Source organism: Tenrec ecaudatus, chromosome 1 (assembly GCF_050624435.1).
Source record: "Tenrec ecaudatus isolate mTenEca1 chromosome 1, mTenEca1.hap1, whole genome shotgun sequence".
Classification (NCBI taxonomy): Eukaryota; Metazoa; Chordata; class Mammalia; order Afrosoricida; family Tenrecidae; genus Tenrec; species Tenrec ecaudatus.
Genome location: NC_134530.1, coordinates 169,823,914 through 169,845,798, shown reverse-complemented (window position 1 = coordinate 169,845,798; position 21,885 = coordinate 169,823,914). Strand labels below are relative to the sequence as shown.

General features: G+C 39.9%; 1 pseudogene; it reads right to left on the bottom strand.

Moving 5' to 3' along the window:
- Positions 1-15,204: 15,204 nt before the first annotated feature.
- LOC142437146 (olfactory receptor 10J5-like) lies at positions 15,205-16,118 on the bottom strand (annotated as a pseudogene).
- Positions 16,119-21,885: the final 5,767 nt, after the last annotated feature.

The following is a 21,885-nucleotide window of genomic DNA, read 5'->3' as shown; positions in this document are numbered from 1 at the left end:
AGTTCAGCCAGATTTGTAAGGCAGAATTGGAATCATGATAGTGGGCGGCGAGGAAGCATTCAAGAACTAGAGGAAAATTGTATGTTTCATCCTGCACCCTGACTGTCTTGTGTCCTCCGCTGGGCTTGAAGATAAAAAGTGGCCATCTACTGAGAAATGACAAAGCCCATATGGAAGAAGCACACCAGCTTGTGAGATCATGAGGTGTTGAAGGGAACAGGTATCAGACATCAATACCAAAAAATTCATAACATCGTGAATGAGGGAGAGTGCAGAGTGGGGACGCAGGCCCATCTGTGGGCAAGTGGACATCCTCTTTCTTGTATTTTAAATGATCCATTGCTTTATTCTTTTAGAATGTTCTTGACATCCTCACACAGCTCATCAGGTCTTCTGTCTTAAGTGTTCAATGCATTGAGATGTTCTGGAAATTCAAGCGGTATATTTGAAGTTCATATTCTGAATGTCACGAACAAGTTAAATTTTCTTCAGCTTTAACTTGAACTTACAGATGAGAAGTTGATGGACTTCTCCACAATTAATCGCTGGCCTGATTCTAGGGGCTGATACTGAGCTTCCCTATGATCTCTTCTTACAGATGTAATCAAATTGATTTGAAGTTATTTGCAGTGAAGAAGCTGTTGGTCCTGGGAAATTTTATGTGATCTCCAATCCTGTTTCTATCACCAAGGCCATATTTCCCAACTACGCTTACTTTCTCTTTGTTTCCAACTTTTCACTCCAGTCACAAGTAATGATCAGTGCAATTTTGGGTTTCATTACATTGAGTTGTAATCCATACTAAAATCTGAAATATTCTTTCTCTTAAAAAATCATTTTTGGGGGCCTATTACAGCTCTTATAACAATCCATACATCCATTGTGTCTAGCACATTTGTACATATGTTGCCATTATCCTTTTCTAAACATTTTCTTTCTACTTGAGCCCTTGGTATCAGCTCCTCATTTTTTCCCTTACTCCCTCATGAACCCTTGAGAATTGATAAATTTTTATTATTTTTATCTTTTACACCCATCAAGGTCTCTCTTCACTCACATTTCTCTTGTTCATCCCCCTGGGGGGAGGGATGGTTATATATAAATCATTATGATTGTTTTCCACCTTCTCGCTACCCTCATAGTATCACTACTTCAATTATTGTTCTTGAGGGGTTTATCTGTCCTGGATTCCATGTGTTGAGAGCTTGTATCTGTACCAGGGTACATGCTCTGCTCTAGCCAGATTTGTAAGGTAGAAATGGGGTCATAATAGTGGGGTGGGGGGAAGCATTAAAGACCTAGAGGAATGTTGTATTTTTCATCAGTGCTATACTTCACCTTGGCTGTGATCTTCCTTGTGACCCTTCTGTGAGGGGATATCCAGTTGTCTACAGATGGGCTTTGGGTCTCCACTACTCCCCTGGCCCCCTCCCACCTTGTTCCCATCTACATGATTATTTTTTCTGGGTCTTCTGATGCCTGATACCTGATCCTATTGACACCTCATGATCACATCCATGTGGTCTTTGTTGCTTCCCAGCTAGATGACCACTTGTTTATCTTCAAGCCTTTAAGACCCCAGGTGTTATATCTTTTGATAGCCAGGCACCATCAGCTTTCTTCAACACATTTGCTTATGCGCCCATTTTGTCTTCAGTAATCATGTCAGAAAGGTGAGCATCACAGAATTCCAGGTTACTAGAACAAAATGTTCTTGTATTGAGAGAGTACTTGAGTAGAGGCCCAATGCCCATCTGCTACCTTAATATTTAATCTATAATATATGTACATAGATCTATGTCCCTAACGTTATATATCAATATGTTTACATATATAGATACCTGTATTTATACTTCTATAAATGACCTTTGCCTCCTACTTTTCCCCTCTATTTCTTTGTACTTTCCTCTTGTCCCACTATCATGTTCAACTTTCATTTGGCTTTCAATAATTCCACTGGGCTACATTGCACTTGATCAAACTCCACCAGGCATCCTCTGCCATCCTTGCCATTAATTTTAGATCACTTGTTCCCTGTCCCTGAGTTTGTTGGCTCCCTCCTTCCTTTCCTCCACACTCCCTCTCCCATGTCCCACTAGAACCATCAGTCCCATTGTTTTCTCCATAAGATTGTTTATCCTGCCTATCTTATATAGATAGACATGAATAAAAAGAAAAAGAGAGAGAGAACGAGAGAAAATAAAGAAAATAAAAGCCTATAAACAGTCCCAGATTTGTCTGTTGACCTTTATGAATGTTTTCTGATTCAGTCTGAAAAGGTGCCAAGCCTTGCCCTCGATGTCTATTTTTGGATTTCCTTGGGAAACTTCATTGCTTTGCTCATTTTGCTGCTCTGTGGATCTCCCCTCATGTTTTGCCTTGGTGTGGTTGGGTCAGACCAGGCACAATTCCCGCACTGTGCCTCCAATGTTGTTCCCCATAGTGCTATGGGTCAGTGAGGGGATTCTTCGGGTGGGGCCAGCCCTATGGTCCTCTCTGTGCAGTGATAGCTCTGGGCAGGAATATCGTCCTTGGGGCTTAGTGGGCCAGGATACATTCCTCTCTTTCTTTCTCTCTCCTTCTGTCTTAGTTTCCTCTTGCGTGTTCTGGGAAGACCTGCCCCTCTCCCTGAGCTGTAGCTTCAGTGCTGTCCTCTGTAGTGCATTCTTCTGGTGAGGGCGTCCATGTAGCTAGGATTGGGGCCAGCCCCGCAGACCTCTCTATTGGTTCGCTGTGCATCATGCCAGTATGTTGCTTTCAAGTCTTGGCACACCAGGTTGAGGTCTGGTCCCTCTCTCCCTTTCCTGTGGCGATACAAACAATGCCCCCCCCCACTACCCATACCCCCCTTTTATCTCTTTTGTCCTCCTTTTTAGTTGGCTGCCATATGTATCCTTGGGTTGGGTCTGAGTCCTGCCACAGTACCTGGATCTCACTCCATGAATTTATGCATTTAGAGAAAGCTGCAATTCTTGATCTTCATCAGCAAGTGCTTCAAGTCCTCATTTTCAGTAAGCAAAGTTGTGCCATCTCCATATTACAGTTTGTTAATAAGCTTTCCTCCAAACCTAATGACAAGTTCATCTTCCTATAATCTACTTCAGTTATTTGCTCAGCATACAGCTCAAATAAGTATGCTGAGAGGATACAACCCTGACACACACCTTTCCTAATTTCAAATCATGCAACATTCCCCCTTTTTTTTTTCACACAACTGCCTCTTGATCCATGTACAAGTTCAGCATGAGCACCATTAAGTGCACCATTCCCATTATTTTCAAGGCTATCAATCGTTTTTTATGATTTACACAATTGAATGCTCTGGCATACCCAAAAAAATACAAGTAAATCTATTTCTGGTATTCTCTACTTTTGGTCAAGATCCATTTGACATTAGCAATGATATTCCTTAGTCCACATCCTCTTCCAAATCCAGCCTGAACATCAGGCAGCTCCCTGTCAATGCACTGCTCCTTCCATTATTGGATGGTCTTCAGGAAAATTTTGCTTGCATGTAATATTTGTAATTGTTCTATAATTTGCACCTTCTGTTGGGTCATCTTTCTGTGTAATAGGTACAAATATGGATCTCTTCCAGTGAGTTGGTCAAGTCACCGTTTTCTCAATTTCATACATCCTTCAGTATTTTTCCCATCGGATCTTTTAATATTGCATGCCTTGGTATGAAATTTTTCTTTATTTTTTCCAGTTCTTTCTAGTTTCATTTTTGTTTTGTTACCTTAGCAACTAAATATTACCTTTTTGTACCCACATGTCTGTACCACTACAAACTTTCCCCCAAAGATTGAAATTGCAGGTTGTTGATTTTGTATGTGTGTGTATGTGCTTAATTTTACCTGATAAGACACCCTGGATACTGTTAGAAAGATGTTTGGTTAGGATTTTTCTTACCTAGTTGCAGCAGCCTGGGAAAAGTGGGTGCTTTTTGCCTGCATCTGCCCCACCTTCACAAATGTTTAAGTGAGACTTTTTGCCTGCCTGCAGCTCAATCTTGTTGTTGTCAGCCCATCTTGACTTACAGTTATCCCATAAAGCAGAGTAGAACTGCCCTATATGGCTTCCTTGAGTGAACTCTACAAAAGCAGTTCAACCTAGTGTCTTCTACTGTTTATTCCACTGTTGACATCTCCAATCCCTACTTTGCAACTTGCGGATGGTGGTGGGGTGGGAGAAGAGGCTGACTGGATGCTGTGTATGGTACCATGTCCCATCTCAAAGTATGATGAAATCCTCATCTCTGGTACCTATGAATGTGACCTTGTTTGAAAACAGTCTTTGAAGATACTATAAGTAAAGTTAGCAGGAGGTCAAACTATGTAAGTGATGTCCTTATAAAAGAAGAGACAGAAAGATAGAGGAAGAGTAGCCACATGAAGATATATCAGCATGGCCAAGGATCTCTGGAGCTACCAGAAACTGGGAGAGACAAGAGGAGACCTTCCCTCAGAGCCTTTTGGGAGGATGACCAGATGATATCTTGATTTGGATTTCTCTCCAGAATAATGGGTCAAACAAACATAGCAACACTGTGTGATGGTGCAGGAATGGGTGGTGTTATTGTCTGTTATACAGGGGCCATAGTCATAAGTTAGAACTTACTTCATAGGACCTAACAGCAACATCCAAAACTGTGAGGCAATACATATCTATTCTTTAAAACGATCTAGTGTGGGGGACTTTGTCGGTAACCCCAGGAGATCTCCAGTTGCCTTAATCTGACTTCTGTGTGGCCCCATTATTAACAACAGTGTGTGAGTGTTTATAGAGAGCCAGATATATGTGCATAGGTTCATGTATATTGTGATAGTTAGGTTTTATATCAACTTGGGTGGGACAGAATACTCCCATGATATGGCCTAACCTAGTGTGGGCAACTCCATAATGGAATCTTTTGCAAGGCAGCCAAGCAGCTGTGGGAGAATAGATCTCCTTAACCTCCTCATAATTTCCTAGACCAGCAGATATCAACCTTCCTAAAGTCACAACCCTTTAATACAGTTCCTCATGTATTCCATAAAATTATTTTTGATGCTACTTTATCACTGTAATTTTGCTATTGTTACGAATCAGGCAATCCCTGTGAAAGGGTCACTCGACTCCTAAAGGGGTCCCGACCCATAGGTTGAGAACCGCTGGATCCTAGATAGAGCTTTCACTCAGGATATTGCCTACTCTTAGTATAAATTGATGGCATGTGAAATCTAGCTCACTTGAACTCCTGAACTTAGATCTTGCATCTGGTTCATCAACTTTCTCCTATGTTTCCTGCCAATATCTGGAGCCATCAATGGACTAACGAAGTTTTATTCAGTCTATCAATCTCAAATTCATTCAACTCAGCGTCCATTAGCACATGGTCTCATCTTCCTGTTTCCTGTTCATCAGCCCCTGAAATTATAGGTGTAAGGAGAAACCTTCAACTTATATCTGAGACACAGATTTGAACTGGATTAGACTTAACCACTTCTACCACAGTGTGAAACATTTCTTAATCTAAGTTTCTTTCTACATACATACAAATATCACTGGTTTTGCTTCTCTAGAGAATCAGCCTAACATATATATCTTCAATCATATAGAAATAGATTGTCAATCTCTTTAGATTTTCCCATGCCCTATAAAATGATGGAAGGAAAATAGCAACTGATGGCATGCAGCCAACTCTTCTACTTACTAAGCCTATGGCAGGTTATTTATCCTTAGCTACCCCTCTCTATAAAAATATGAACACTCCCCAGGTTATATGATATCTCTTATTTTGCAAACGTGGCAATACAGGCACTGATGAGGTAGAGTGCCTAGTGAATAACAAAAGCAAAATTGGAAGCCAGGCTATGATTCTAGATCTTTGGTCCTCACACTTATATTAATCTACTTCTCAAAGGTGTTTCTTGACAGGTAATTCTTTATACTGTTTATCTGATTTCTCTATGCTATTAGAATTTGGGAACAGTATGCAGGAAGGAAGGATCCTTTTTATAGTCCAGCACATTGATAACTCAGATATGTGACATCTCAAACTTTAAGGCCAGAAAGGAAACAGAAAGATCACAAATAGGCAACACACTCTCATAAATGATGATTGAGTTCTGCGGCACTCTGCATTGTTTTGCTAATTTGGAATTCTTGTTTTATTCAAAGATACTTGTCTTAAAAGCTATATTCCCCTGGCATCTGATATATATCTATCCATCAGGATTATCTTTTCTGCTTCTTGGTCTCCTTTCTCTTCTCCTACAGAGAGTTGATCCCTTAAACCAAGCCGATTGCTGATGGTTGGGATTTCAAAATCTGTTTTTCATATTTTCCCTTTCTTCATTATAGAAGGAATAAGTGTTGGGAAAAGAGGTGGTGAGAAATGTGAGAATTTTGGCCTCAGCCATAAAGAAGACTGAGCTTTTGCTCCAGAGAAAGACAAAACTTAAAATTGTGGAAGAATGTTCTGGCTTCATAACAGATTTATCATTTTGCCAAAAGTATAATTAGGAGATGTTATGATTCTTAATTTAATATAACATATCAATCATTTTTTGTTTAAAAATGCTTCTTTCAAAATAAATTTCAAAAGTTAGATTCTAATATGAGTAAAAATTCTTGTCCTGATAACATTCTTTAATGTCAAGTTTGACTGCTCTTGGTTCTGTGTTACTGAAGCTTTAATTCAAGCAAATGAATGAACACTCGGGGTGAGAGGAGTCCGGAAGCAAATGTTATGTTTAAGTACACAGTTGGAGCCACTGTGTCAGTCCATCTTATTGAGGGTCTTCCTCTTATTTTCTGCCTCTCCACTTTACCACGCTGTGGCAGTTGCATAATTTCAGGTCAATTTGAAGATATATAAAAGTTGGAGTGGAGTTAAGCCTGGCAATCAGGTCACAGCCTGATGTGACTCCTTGTGTATGTGTGGCCTTCTCATAAGGAGGTTCCTGAACTTCCCCTTTGCTCTGCCTTCACCTTCTTGCTGGCTGACCCAGCTTGCTTCCAGAGCCCTGCGATATTACCACTGTCATTGGATTCACATGACATTGCACCCACCAACCCGTGATCTTCCTGCATTTTGCATCATTGTACATGACTGTTGTGTGAGTCTGAAGAGGGAATTTTAAACTAGTAATGGTTGGAGTTGATATGGACAGTGCTGGGATGTTTTCTTGATATATAATTACTTCTTGATAAAAAGCTCTTCCTTACACATACATGAATGTCACCAGATTTGTTTCTTTAGTCAACCGGCCTAACACACAAGCATAATGTCTTTCTTCAGGGACTAGTCTTTCTTGATAACATTCCAAAGCAACATGTGACCAATTCTCGCCATATTTGCCTCTAAGGAGCATTCTGGCTGTACTTCTTCCTAGATAGTTCTGCTTGTTCTTTTGGCAGTTCATCTTCTTTTCCAACACCATAGTCCAACACCATAGTCCAAATGCAAGGATATTTTTGGTCTTCCTTGTTCAACATCCAGTTTTCACGTGCATAGGAATGAGCTGAAAATACTATGGCTTGAGTCAGGCATACTCTAGTTATCAGAGTAACATCTTTGCTTTTCAATATTTGAAAATAGTATTGTGCAGCAGAGTTAACCAATGGAATTCATATTTTGATCTCTTGACAGCTGCTCCCATGAGCACTGATAGTGGATTGAGCCAAGAGGAAAATTTTTCACAATTTCAATAATTTCTGTGTATTGTGATGTTACTTATTGATCCAGTTATGAAGATTTTGATTTCTTTCTACTGAGTTGTAATCCATACTGAAGACTGCAGTCATTGTTCTTCATCAGCAAGTGTTCAAGTCCTCCTCACTTTCGGCAAGCAAGGTTGAGTCATCTACATATCACAGGCTGTTAATAAACCCTTTTACCGTCTTTTCATATAATCCAGATTCTCTGATGATTTGCTCAGCATATAGATTATATAAATATAGTGAGAGGATACAACCTTGGCACACAACTGTCGTGTTTAAACCATCCTTGTTTTTGTTCACCCAAATGACTGTTGATCCATGTACAGATTCCACATGAGCAAATGAAATGTTCAGGAATTTCCATTTTTCTCAAAGTTATCCATAGTTTGTTGTGATCCACTAAGTCAAATACATCTGATATCAGTAATATAATCCCTTGTTCACATTCTCTTCTTAATCGGTCCTGAACCTCTGGCAGCTCCCTGTCAACGCACTGTTGCAACTGTTGTTGTATGAACTTCAGAAAAATAATACTTTCATGTGACACTGATGATATTGTTCATAATTTGAGAATTCTGTTATAAATGGGAACACATATGAATCTCTTCCAGTCAGTTGGTCGAGTAACTGTCTTCCAGCTGTCTTGGCTAGACGAGTGAGTGCTTCCAAGGCTTGATCAGTTTGCAGAAACATTTCAAGTGATATTCCATCAATTCCTGGAGCCTTGCTTTTGGCTAATGCCTTTTCTTTTTTGTTTTTCAATCCTTTTGTTAGGGGCTCATACAACTACTCTCACAATCCATACATGCATCAATTGTGTAAAGCACATTTGTACAATCATTGCCCTCATCATTCTCAAAACATTTGCTCTCCACCCAAGCCCCTGGCAATGGCTCCTCATTTTTTATGCTCCCCAGTCCCTCATGAACTTTTAATACTTTATAAATTATTATATTGTCATATCTTGCCCTTTCTGACGCCTCCTGTCACCCACTTTTCTGTTGTCCATTCTCCAGGGAGGAGGTCACATGTAGATCCTTGTAATCGGTTCCCCCTTTCCATCCCACCCTCCCTCTACCCTCCCAGTATCACCACTCACACCATTTGTCCTGAAGGGATCATCCACCCTGGATTCCCTGTGTTTCCAGTTCCTGTCTGTACCAGTGTACATTCTCTGGTCTAGCCAGACTTGCAAGGTAAAATTTGGATCACGGTAGTAGGGTGGGGGTTGGGGGGTGGGGAAAGGAAGCATTTAGGAACTAGAGGTAAGTTGTATTTTTCATCATTGCTACATCACACCCTGACTGGCTCGTCTCCTCCCCGAGATCCTTCTGTAAGGGGATATTCATTGGTCTACAAATGAGCTTTGAGTCTCCACTCCACACTTCCCACCTCATTCACTATGATATGATTTGTTGTTCTGATGATGCCAAGTACCTGATCCCTTAGACACCTCATGATCGCACAGGCTGGTGTGTTTCTTCCATGTGAGCTTTGTTGCTTCTGAGCTAGATGGCTGCTTATTTACCTTCAAGCCTTTAAGACCCCAGATGCTATATCTTTTGATAGCCAGGCACCATCAACATTCTTCGCCACATTTGCTTATGCACCCATTTGTCTTCAGCGATTGTATCATGGAGGTGTGAACACAAAGATATGATTTTTTGTTCTTTGATTTCTGACAACTGATCCCTTAGACACCTCATAATCACACAGGCTGGTGTGCTTTTTCCATGTGGGCTTTGTTGCTTCTGAGCTGGATGGCCACTTGTTTATCTTCAAGCCTTTAAGACCCCAGACACTATATCTTTTGATAGCCAGGCACCATCAGCTTTCTTCACCACATTTTCTTATTCACCCTCCTTTGCTTTCCATGGTAGTTTTTATGTCTTCCTTCAGTGCCATTGGTTCTGGATTACAGGATTTGTCCTGAAATGGCTGAGGTCAACTTGTTCTTTTCGATACAATGACTCTGTATTCTTTTCATATTCTTTGGGTGCTTCCTGAACTATTAAATATTTTGCCCATAGAATCTCTCATTGTTCATCTTTTTTCTTGGGTCCTTTCAGTTTAAGATATGCTGAACATGTTCTTCCTCTTTGTTTTTAACTCTAAGTCTTTACAAAATTCATTTGAATATTTTACTGTGTCTTCTATAGCTTCCCTTTGAATCGTCCTGTTCAGCTATTTTACTTCATCAGTTACTCCTTTTGCCTTAGCTACTTACTCCACAATTAAGAGCAAGTTTGAGAATCTCTTCTGACATTCATGCTGATATTTTCCATCTTTCCTGTCTTTAAAAGATCTTTTGCTTTCTTCTCAATTGATATTTTTCATATCTTCCCACAGATAATCAGATCTTCTATCATGAATTTTCAGTGTATAAAATCTGTTCTTGAGATGTTTTTGAAATTCAGGTAGGACATATTCATGGTCATATTTTGGCTCTCCTGAACTTGATCTCATTTCCTTCAATTTCAACCTGAACTATCTATGAGCAATTAATTGTTCCACAGTCACTCCCTGCCTTGTTTTAGGGGCCCATATTGAACTTCTCCATGGTCTCTTCCCAGGGATCTGGTCAATTAAATTTTGTATATTCCATAAGGAGAAGTTCACATGTCTTGTGTTGTTAAAAAGAGATATTTGTGATGAAAAAGTTGTTGGTCTTGCAAAATTTTATCATGTGTATGTCAGCTTCATTTCTATTACCAAGGCCATGTTATCAACTACTTTTCCTTCCTCTTTGTTTCTAGTTTTTACATTTTATTGCTAATAATTATCAATGCATATTGATTGCATGTTTTATCAATTTCAAACTGATGATGTGGAAAAATTTCTTCAATTGTTCAATCTCTTGTTTTTGGGTTGGTACATAATTTTGAATAATAGTTGTACTGATTCAATTATTTGCATGTGAATAGACCTTATCCTGTCACAGAAAGCATTGTCTGTGATATTCACGATAGCTCTTGAAATTTCCTTTTTGATAATGAATGTAAAGTCATCCCTCTTGGTTGTATCATTCCTAGCATAGTAAACCATGAATTTCTGATTCAAAATGGTCTATATCAGTCAATTTTATCTCACTAATGCATAGAATATCTACCTTTATGCATTTCATTTCTAATGAATTCCTAATTTCCTACATTCATCCTTCATACACACAATCAAGTATTAATTGATATTAGTAGCTATTTCTTCTCATTTTGTATCATAGCCCTTCAGCAAATGAAGGATTAACTCTAAGAACCTTTACTTCATCTGAGTCTTTATAATTGAGTTTACTTTGGGAAGGCAATTCTTCCTCATTCATATTTTAAATGCCCTCGACCCTGAGGAGCTCATCATCTGGCGCTATTGCTGATAATATTCTGCTTCAATGCAGGGGATTTTCAGTAATTGACAATGTTACAATGACGTCCATAGAGTTTTCTGTGACTAATTCATCTGAAGTAGACAGCCTATTTCTTCTTCATAGTTTTTTCTTAGTCTGGAAGTGCTGCTGAAACCTGTTCACTTTAGGTAACCTTGTTGGTATTTGAAATACCAGTGACATAGTTTCAAGCATCATAACAACACCCAAGCTTGAATGTATGACAAGCTGACAGATAAGTGGTGGCCCTAGCATAGTAATTTCTACACAACAAGTTATTAACCACCTCACAAGGATTATGGAATTCCCTCCTCCACCATGCATTGTTTTAGGCAAAGAATGTAGAAATAAGAAAATTGTTCCTGATCATAAAATGCTTACGGTTTAGTGATGCAAAAGACTCATTGCTAAGCAACAAAATTATAATGAGAAAAATGTTATAAATAATAAAATTTTTACACAAAGAATTTTAGGGACATACGAGTAAGAACAACTCATTTCCTAAGGGGGATTGAGGCTAGTTATGCCACCAAGGGCAGCATAAGGTAGAATTTATCACTAGCCAACAGTGTGAGAAAAATAAGTAAGTGGGGATTAAAAATATTTTTGATGTACAGTGAAATTAAAAACAGTGTTATTGAAGGCATTGCCACATCTCCAACCCTCATGCTTATGTAACCAGTGCCAGCCACACACATTTTGAAGATTTACAAGTTAACAATTCATGAATTGGAGTCTAAAATAATGTTCTACACATGTATAAATTCTTCTGCTCACCAGTCTTTTACCATTGACTAAATTAATCTTACTATCAATAGAAGTATCATGATTATTCACAGGGATGGCTTACAATAAAATATGTAGTATTTTATTTAAGGCTTACAATAAAATATGATGTACTACAATAGAACAATAATGATGTCTCTAAAAGCGGACCAAGGACATATAGAAACCATACTTGTATGAATGGATTTTGAGTTCTCACTTGATTGTAGTCTTAATATAAGAATAATTAATTCTTGTGACATGGCCCTGCCAAATATTCACCCTCATGAGGAGATCACTAAAATTTGATGCCATAGCACATTGTGGTGAAGAAATCAGATGTCATCCAGCTACCAGAAAAAAAATGGACTCTGTGGGTGGGTCTAAAAGGCATTTAAATAAGGAGTCAGCTAAGTCCTCGCAGAAGAAGCACACCAGCTTGTGATACAAGGATTGTAAATAATAAAATAAAAACCTAGAGAGGGGACTAGTACAGATGCCTAAATTCTAAATACTTGTTTTGCAGAACACTATGAATGTTAGTAGAAGCCCAGTATCCATTTTCATGATTCCTATGTGAATTGAGTTCATGGTAAATCCTTACTGTCCATAGACTAGGAACATGAACGGTCCTGATATCTGACAAAGAACTTTGTAAAGTGGAATTTAGCAGCAGTACTTAGGCTGGACTGTAAACTCTTGTCACTAGACCTCCCTTTGGATGTATTTTGGACTTATTGGAAAACGTTAGTATTCTTTGCTTTCGCTTAAGATTGAGGTCCTTTTCTGTTTTCTATGTTTACTCTTCCTGGGTCTCTTGTGCCTTTTGTCCTTGTTTGGTATGTTTTTTTGTATAAGGAATCTGGGATGGGTGGATTTATAAAGACAGTAGCTGTACTAATGATTCATGGGGGGCACAGAAAAGGAGGGTGGGGGAAATGGGGAGTCAATACCAAGGGGTACAATAAGGGAGAAAAATTTCCAAAGTTGATTGTGTTGGTGATTGTGCAACTCTTCTGGATATGATTAAACTATTGAATTGTATGATATATTGCTTATATCTCAATTAAACTACTTTTTAGATTAAAAAGTAAATATTAAAAAGGTGTATTAATTAAAAGTGGTCTTGTGAATACAGAGCAAGGACCTGAACCTAGGTCTTCTGATTTAAGGTCTTCTGCCCTTTCCACTATACAGTGCAGCATCCAATTAAAATTTTAGAAGAAAAAGCATATTAAAGATAAAATAAAATAAAACCTTTGTAAGCAAGAGGGTGGGGAAAGGAGATATTTCTTTTTCAAAGTTCAGGACTCATCTCTCCTGCCACCTCTTTTCTGGCCCAACTCTGACATAGAACTTCTGATTGCACAAGGGACCTCTGGTCTGTCCACAGTGGTGGGCATTTATATTGAGGAAGAATCCTGGAGAAACCTTTCTCTTTGATCCTGAACTGATCAAAGAATGACTGTGTGGGGAAACAGGGAGAGGCAGAATGGGATGGGGAGGCAACCAATGCCACCGAAGAGAAAGTTGTAACAGCCACTTTGATCACCAGCAGCTTTTCCATGATCACTCCACTTTCCTGCTTCGAGCTATCTTTCTGTCTGATGCCGTTCTTTTCTAAGCAGAAAGATCGTTTAAGGAGAGAGCAGTTGCCGGTCCCAAGGGATTTACAAGGGTGAAATTAAGCACTTGCAGTATAGATAGTATGGATGGTCACGGCCTGCCACTTCTTTCTCCCACAGAGCCTCTTGTGGAATCGAACCATTGACCTTTCGGTTAAACAGATGAATGCTCAACCCCTGAGCCATCAGGGATCCTTCTAATAGAGCTAGAGGCATTTGCTTTACTTTACATTTCTTGAAGAATTAAGTGGTTGCACATTTATATTTCTACTCCTGATGGGTGTACTGTTTGTTTAGCTTTGTTTTTGTCGTTATACTATTGTCCAGGAAGTGCCATGGTGTGTTAGGCAGAGTTCTCTCCAGGAAACTTATGATTCTATATATATATATATATATATATATATATATATATATATATATATATATATATATATATGAGGATAGGTTTATTCAGGGAAAAGGAATATAACAGCTAATTAGTCCACACAGTAGTACAGAGAGTGCCATTCAACTCACTTCCACGGAGCAGTTAATATACTGAAGGTTCTTCAACTCACGTGTGCTGCTGGGTCCAAGGTAACGGAAGCAGACAGCAGAGTCCTCCCTTGGGCAAGGCAAGCAGAGTCTGCCTATAGGCAGCAAACAGCAGGGTGGGTCACCAACAGTCAGTAGCTTGAGAGCTTAGTGAAGCAGGCCCAGATGAAATGGCAATGCTAGGCAACTGGATCCGCCAGCCTCAAGATCAAGTGATGTATGCACCAGCAGCATGGTGAAGCAGGTCACAAGGAGCCTCAAGCTTTAGCGACATGATCCACAGTTTGGCTTGGTTCAGTGTAGCTCATAGGTTGAGGCAGAGAACTAGCTAAAGCAGCAGCATGCTCCAGGACACTCCAATCACCAGAGAGCAAGAGAAAGGGGGTGGTGGTGGCTTGCAGAGTCATTTATCTCTTTGCCCTCCAATCAGATGGCAGCCTGATCAATCCCCCATGTTCTTATGGGCCAGGTTAGTGGAATAAAACTGACTATAACACATGGTGTTGTGAAAATGAAGAATAATTTTATGCCTCTCACATCAAACAGGACAAAGCTCTCTTTGATCAGCTTCTTTTCTTCACAGTGCATAGAGAAGAGCTCCCCTGGAGAGAACTCATCCTCCAGGAGAACTGGAGAAGCACACACTCAAATCAGAGAGGGCAGAGTTTGCACCACCCACGCCACGACCAGCTCGCTGAAGACCATATTGCCTGAAAACAGGCTTTCTTATGGATCAATTAATAAAGACTGAAATCTCAAGGGTGAAACCAGTGTTTTTCAACTTCTTAATCTCTTTTGCTGTTTCCCCACTAATATACAAATCGCATCTTTCCCTCAAGACGGTACTAGTTTTTCTTCCAAGGCATTCCTCACTATTAATCATTCTGGATGGGAAAATCCCCTCCCCAATTTTTATTTTCTATATGTTATATTATGAAAGTCAGGGACATAAAAATCAAACATGAAATAACAACATTTAATATAGTTTCAAATAGTCCCTTGCCCTACTTCAGAGATTTGGATATGCTTTCTTTAAAATCATGCCCATCCTCCTCAATTTGAAACTCCCTGGACAAAACTTTGAAATATATGGAAACAAAGTATACATTGTACAGAACAAACTTGTGAGGTTGCTTAATTCAATATGGAAACATACTGTTCAGGGGTAAAAATCCTTTTATCAAACGGGTCAATATATTAAGAAATATTTCTGCCCACGGCTCGGCATAGAGCATTCTTGACTTCCTTGTTTCTCAGATTGTAAACAACGGGGTTTAGCAGGGGAGTGATGATTGTGTACATTACAGAGAGATGGAGGTCTTATTCCTCAGAGTTCTCTGATTTGGACTTGAGGTAGGCAATGGAGGCACAGCCGTAGTGGACGATGACCACAGTGAGGTGGGAGGCACAAGTGCCAAAGGCCTTCTTTCGGCTCTCTGATGAGGCAATCTTGAGGATTGTTGAGATGATAAGAACATAGGAGATAAAGACCAGGCCCATGGGGACAAGGATCACAAATAAACTGACAGCAAAATTGATTATCTCATTGATTGTAGTGTTAATACAAGAGAGTTTCATGAAAGGGAGGATGACACAGAAGAAATGTCCAACCACCCTGTGACAAAATGGTAAAGTAAATATAGATGCCACCTGAACAGCTGCCATGATCAGGCCAATACCAAAAGCTCCATCCATCAACTGGACACACACCCTCTTGCTCATAATGAGTGCACATCTCAGTGAGTTGCAGATGGCCACATAGCGGTCCTAGCCCATCACTGTGAGCAGGAAGCAGTTGTTGATGGCCAAGGTGACAAAGAAAAGCATTTGAGTGGTACAGCCTGCCAGGGAGATGGGTGGCTCTGGGATATGACACTGGAGAGCATCCGTGGAACGATGACTGGTGTGTACACAGTCTCAGAACTGGACAGTGTGCTCAGGAAGAAGTATGTATGAGTGTGGAGGTGACGGTGCATGCGGATGGCATTACCAGCCAATGTTGATATGTACAGAATGAGAAAAACCACAAGGAGGGTGATCTGCTGCTCAGGAAAGCTGGAGAATCCCGGGCAAACAAATTCTGTCACCTTGGAGAGGTTATTTCTCTGCATTCCTTAATTTCTGTGTCTGAAAGCAACATAGGGTGTTCAACACGAGTCTATTCCATTGCAGCATGGACTCTACAGCAGGTATTGAGATGTGTGTATGGAGAACACTGAAATAAAAGAGTAAAAAAATAATATATATATATATAACAGGAAGGAATCAGCCTAGGTCATGTAGTTATCTTCCTGAGTTTTGCTTTACCCTCAATCTTCCTTTAATCTTTTGGTCAATAGGTGAGACCATCGTACATATGTTTTCAAAATATCACCATAAACGCACTGTTTTTGCAGTGAAGGAGTAAAGACAATTTCTTTGAACACCATGGAAGCCATGGGGCTCTGACTCAAGCAGCCCAGCTTGGTCATTTTTTCTCTCCTGGGGGAAGTGGAAGTAGCTTGATCTCTTAACTGAGGGCCTGGGAAAACTGCTTTCACCCCAATGCAGTCACAGATTTGTTATAAATATGCTTCATGTAAATATGAATTTACTTTCTTTGAATGATGGCTGGTGACCCATTAGCTAGAGGGAGAGTGGCGAGGTACACAGGCCTGAGAACAAAGGGAAAAAGAAACAACCTTATCATCTCTGGGACACGTTTGTATTCGATTGAATGGACAATGAAGTGATTATCTTAAGAAAAGATATTCTTAAAACTGGGGATGGAAACCCCCAAAGGGAGCCAGATCATGACACATGACAACACAGAACAGCTACTTTAAGTCAATACCCCCTACCCACAACTGCTACGTGTTTGTTCAGAGGAGAGGTTGTGTAGTGTGTGAGGGAAAGGTGAAGGATAGTCAAGAAGGGATTATCACTGTCTCTGCTTAAGGAATTCGGCTAGAGCCAAAGTGAAACCATTTCGCCCCAAACAGGCGCTCCCTCTCTCTCTCTCTCTCTCTCTCTCTCTCTCTCTCTCTCTCTCTCTCTCTCTCTCACACACACACACACACACACACACACACCTCTCTCACACACACTTCTCTCTCTCTCCCACACACACATACACACACCTGTCTCTCTCTCTCTCTCTCTCTCTCACACACACACACACACACACACACACACACCACATGCAGTAATTGAGATTTTCCCTTTGGAGAGCAGATATTCAGTACATTTGAGTAAACAATTATACTTCCGGTAGAGGATTACCCATTCATTCTAAATGTTCCATGTATTCTTCCCCAATTATATTACTCTCCTGCACAGAAGTACCTTCATGCATTTCTTCCTTCTTAAAAGTTTCATTTAAAAATATTTTCAAGGATGTCTTAGTATCCTTTATAGGTTGAAGGCAAATGTCTCATTGCTCCGACTTCCTAAATCTCTCTTTTTGAAGTGTAAAAGCAACCCCAAATTGTTCCTCTAAATGGACTTGCAGATCAAATACCAAACACAGGGCGATTGCCTTTCCTGCAAGTGGGGAGAGCCCCAGTGAAAGAGAGGGAAAGTATGGGGTGAGGATATGGTTAATGTTCATTGTTTACACAAAAGCCAGCAGGTAGCATTAAACACCAATGTCTGTCTTGGGATGGGGGAGGAGGCCAGAGAAGATGTCATGGAATCAAAGAAGAGCACTGAGTAGATGGGCAAATTCTACCCACAGGGCTTGGGGCAGCTGTTAAAACTGAAATCACGGACAATTTCAGTAGCAGATAATTACCTCCCTTCCTTTCATCTGGTTGCTGTTTTTGAGCCTTTACCCAGCCAGAAGTGACTGCAGCTGGGCACGGTCGCAACACCCTTTTAACACCCAAATCGGGGCTTTCTCTGTGTCTGAGCCCCAAGGGTGGTTCTGTGCAGGGAACACACCAATAGATAATCTCGCAAGCACAGAAGAGAACAGAAAGGAGCTTTCAAGATGATTTATACATTCCAGAAGGATGGAAACCCCGTGGGAGAGAAAGAACACTGAAATGTTCTCATGCATCAAAATTGTAGTCATGAAGCCAATATTTCTACCAGAGGGAAGGAAAACAAAGTGGAGGCGGGGGACACACAGTGTGAGGATGTGGAAGAACCTCTGCTTACAAAGGGAAGAAATTACGACAAAATCTTTGGATACTTACAAATACTTAAAATCTCTATAAGCAAAATCTGTATCTGGTATCAGCATGTATGTTTTTAATAGTCAAAAGAGTTTAGGTAAGCTAAGTCCCTCTGTAATCAATTTTTGTGTGCAAAGGAATTGTGCAGTTAAAAAATATATTCTCTGCCACATTGCCAGCTTTTCTGTTTTCTACTTTACCCATTCTTTTTTTTTTTAACTTCCTTCCTTTTTCCCACCGTTCTTCCTTTAGTTTTTTACAAACAAAGTTTGTCTAAGGGGTCAGGGATGGAGGAGTTGACTTCTTAATATTTTAATTATGATTATGTGAACATTAAAAGAATATGAAGATAGAGGCACGACTTTAGACAAAGGTCTCATTGGGTCCCAAACAGTCAACTTACCCTTTAAATCTGTGAAATCTGTGTTTTCTCCCCTTTCTGGCTTTAGAACAGATTAGAATGTTGTAGTTTATTCATTAACTTGTTTAATAACTTATTAACTGAAAAGATAAGAAATCTTATTATCATTGGTGAAACAAAAGCCCAGATTTACCAACTCAACCTTATCAGATTAGGTCGCTCACATTTCTCTGGACTCTGGCTGACTCACACGATGACGATGACGCGTTCACCCTGAGCCACTCTGGCCCTGGTGGATCTGTTTGTTGAGCAGCTGGCCCTTTAAGCTTTATTACTGGGAAGTGACTCTCAGAGGAGAAACTCTGTTTTCTACCTTTTGTCTCCTGGGTTAATACGTCATCGAGAGACTTACCATGAATCCCGTGGGTCTTCACGGAAACAGAATCCAGAAATGAACCAGGAGATCTCATTACAAATGCAACAAGATTTGCTCTTAAGTGACCTGGAACCTAACTTTTCTTCTAGAGCAAAAAATGACTCATCTCAAATGAAGGATATGTTGAATGCCAAATGGTATCATGTCTATTCTTTGGAACCTTTGTTAATGTTTTCCATTGTTTATTTATCAGCGAAACTACTCAGGTGTATAAATCAAAATGATGCCATGCTATGTATATAGAAAGAGTTCATCTCATTTCTCCCACCATCGGGGCATGTGTATGAGGTTGGCTGGTGCAAACAATTTGTATTTTACCATTGAACTTGGTGGTATAGTGATTGTGTGTCAGGCTGCCTACTCTTGTCCGGAGTTACAGTCTTGGAAACCCATGGGAGCAGTTCTATCACATCCTATAGGATCACTTGAGTCAGAATTGACTTGATGGCAATGAATTGGGATTTTGGATTTGTAACCTAAAGGTTGATGGTTAGAATCCACCCAGTGGATGTAAAAGAAAGGACAGAAATTTGCTTAATAAAAGTTACAGTAGAAACAGAAAAGAAATCTATGGAGTAGCTCTGCTCTGGAATCTATGAGGTTGCCATAAGCTGGAATTGACTCAACAGCAAAAAGATTTCTGTTTTGTTTTGTTTTTTGTTCTGTTTTTGTCAGGTAAGCTTTCAGTTTGGGGACAGGGACTTAAAATGGAGCATGAATATTTCTTTACTGATATGCAGGATAATATCAAGAAGTTAAGGCAGATGATTGAAAGCTTTGGAAAAATCATCCTCTTGCTCATCCTTTTCATTAGCAGCGCAAACACTTGCTGATCCCTTATAATGTGCCCAAAGATGTACACAGTAGGTGCTTTGTAAGTGTTACCACATATAATCCTCACAAGAATCCTTTGAGTGACAAGTAAGTGGAGGAGCTCCAAATGAGGAGATGAGCTACTGTAATAGCTCCAGCTCTGGGTGAAGTTCTTTGCATCTGCCTTCGTTGGTCCCTCTAGCTACAGCCCTTTGAGCTCACTGGAGGGCTCAGGGCAGCAGTGCAATAGGGACTACTTGGAGAGAGCTGTTGGCTTGCTGGGAAAGAGAAGAGGGCTGCGTTCCTCCTCTCCTGGTAGAATGAACTATGGTCTTTTTCTAATTCCTCCAGCTCATACCTAGTGAGGGACCTACATGGAATCAAGAGAGCTTGAGATGTGTTCATGGTTAGGCTATTTGAACACTCGGAAGGCTTGAGAAACCTGAAGTCATGGTGGAAATAGCCAAATAGTATCTGTATTCAAATCAGCCTGGGCTTTTTGAAATTTGGGGGACAAAGGATTAATAAATGTTTATGTTGGACAAGGTGGGGACCACATGAAAGCAAGGGTTGATGTATGATAATATTGGGCTATTTCCCCAAAAAAAGACTTCTCAGGGGGAAAATGGCTTCCAAGAATAAGAAACAGACATTAACACTAGCTCTTTATTTTTATTAATACATCTTTTATTTGGAGCTCTTACACATATTATAACAGTGCATACATCCATTATATTGAGAGGATATGCACAATTATTGCCACCAATGATTTCAAAACATTATCTTTCTTCTTGAGCCCCTTTTCAGTTCCTGCCCTTCACCTGCAATCATCTTACTGGTTATGGAAGAAGTTGTAAACTAATCACCAAGAATAACACACAGTGGCATTAAGGAGTATATAGGATATAAACTTGATGTAGATGAAATGCTAATGATATGAGGCAGAGGTAGCGAGCAATAGGTTATGGATGGTATTAAACGATGTGAAATTAATCCTGTAGGATATAGGAAGGCAAAGAATCCTATTGGTGCAGTAGTTAGGAATCTTGACTGCTAACCCAAAGGTCAGTGGCTGGAACTCACCAGCTGCTGGGCAGGAGAAAAATGTAGCAATCTGTTTCTGTAAAGATTATAGCCTTGGAAACTCCATGAGGCAGTTCCACTTGGAATAGACTCAGTAGAAACAGGACCTGGGAAGCCAAAGACTATTTTTAACAGGGATTAAAGGAACAAAAGTCAAAACACAATATTACAGTGTGTTACAACTCAGAATGCTGATTATTAGAACTATTCTATATTTACATGATGCAGATTTATTAGAATATAAATTCCAACTAGGAAACGACTTCATTTCATTCAATATTGTGTTTCCAGCACTTGATGCAGTACTTGGCATAGAGTAATTACGCAATAAATACTTGAATGAGTGAATGATACTACTTGATAGAAAACTTGTTTTGTCCCTGAAAATTTGTTTTAGCTTCCTTGATAGAGGATACTGTGAAACTAACACTGATAGTCTACCATTAAGCAATGCTAGGGTAAATAATGTGTTTATATGTTTTTGGTGGAAGTATCTGTTATATGAGAATAGATAAGTTTTTCTAGTAGCCATAGTCTATGGAAAGGCAGTTAACATTAAGAAACCAAATTGTACATTTGAAAGCATGAGATGGCAATTGGAAACAAAACAATCCCAACATTGCAAACAATTCTATATAATCAGCTTGAAGGAGCCCTGGAAGCATAGTGGGTTGCATTGAGCCACTAAGCATGGAGTCAGCAGTTTGAAGCCCCTAGTTTTTCCCAGGGAGAATGATCAAGCTTTCTACTCCTATAAGGAGTTACCATCTTGGAGACCCAGAGGGTTAGTTCTACCCTTTTCTGTAGTCACTATGAGTCAGAATCAACTCTATGGAAATGAGTTTGATTTTGAGTTTAACCATCCTAAGGGCCTTAATGGGTTTCAACCTGCTGTGGTAGTTACATACTCCAGTGTCAACTTGTGAAGGGGTGGGGTTTAGCATGTCAATCAGGTCGCAGCTTGATGACCTTATTTGGAGGCACTACAGAGATACAAAGCCAGATAGACTCACTCCCTGTGAGACAAT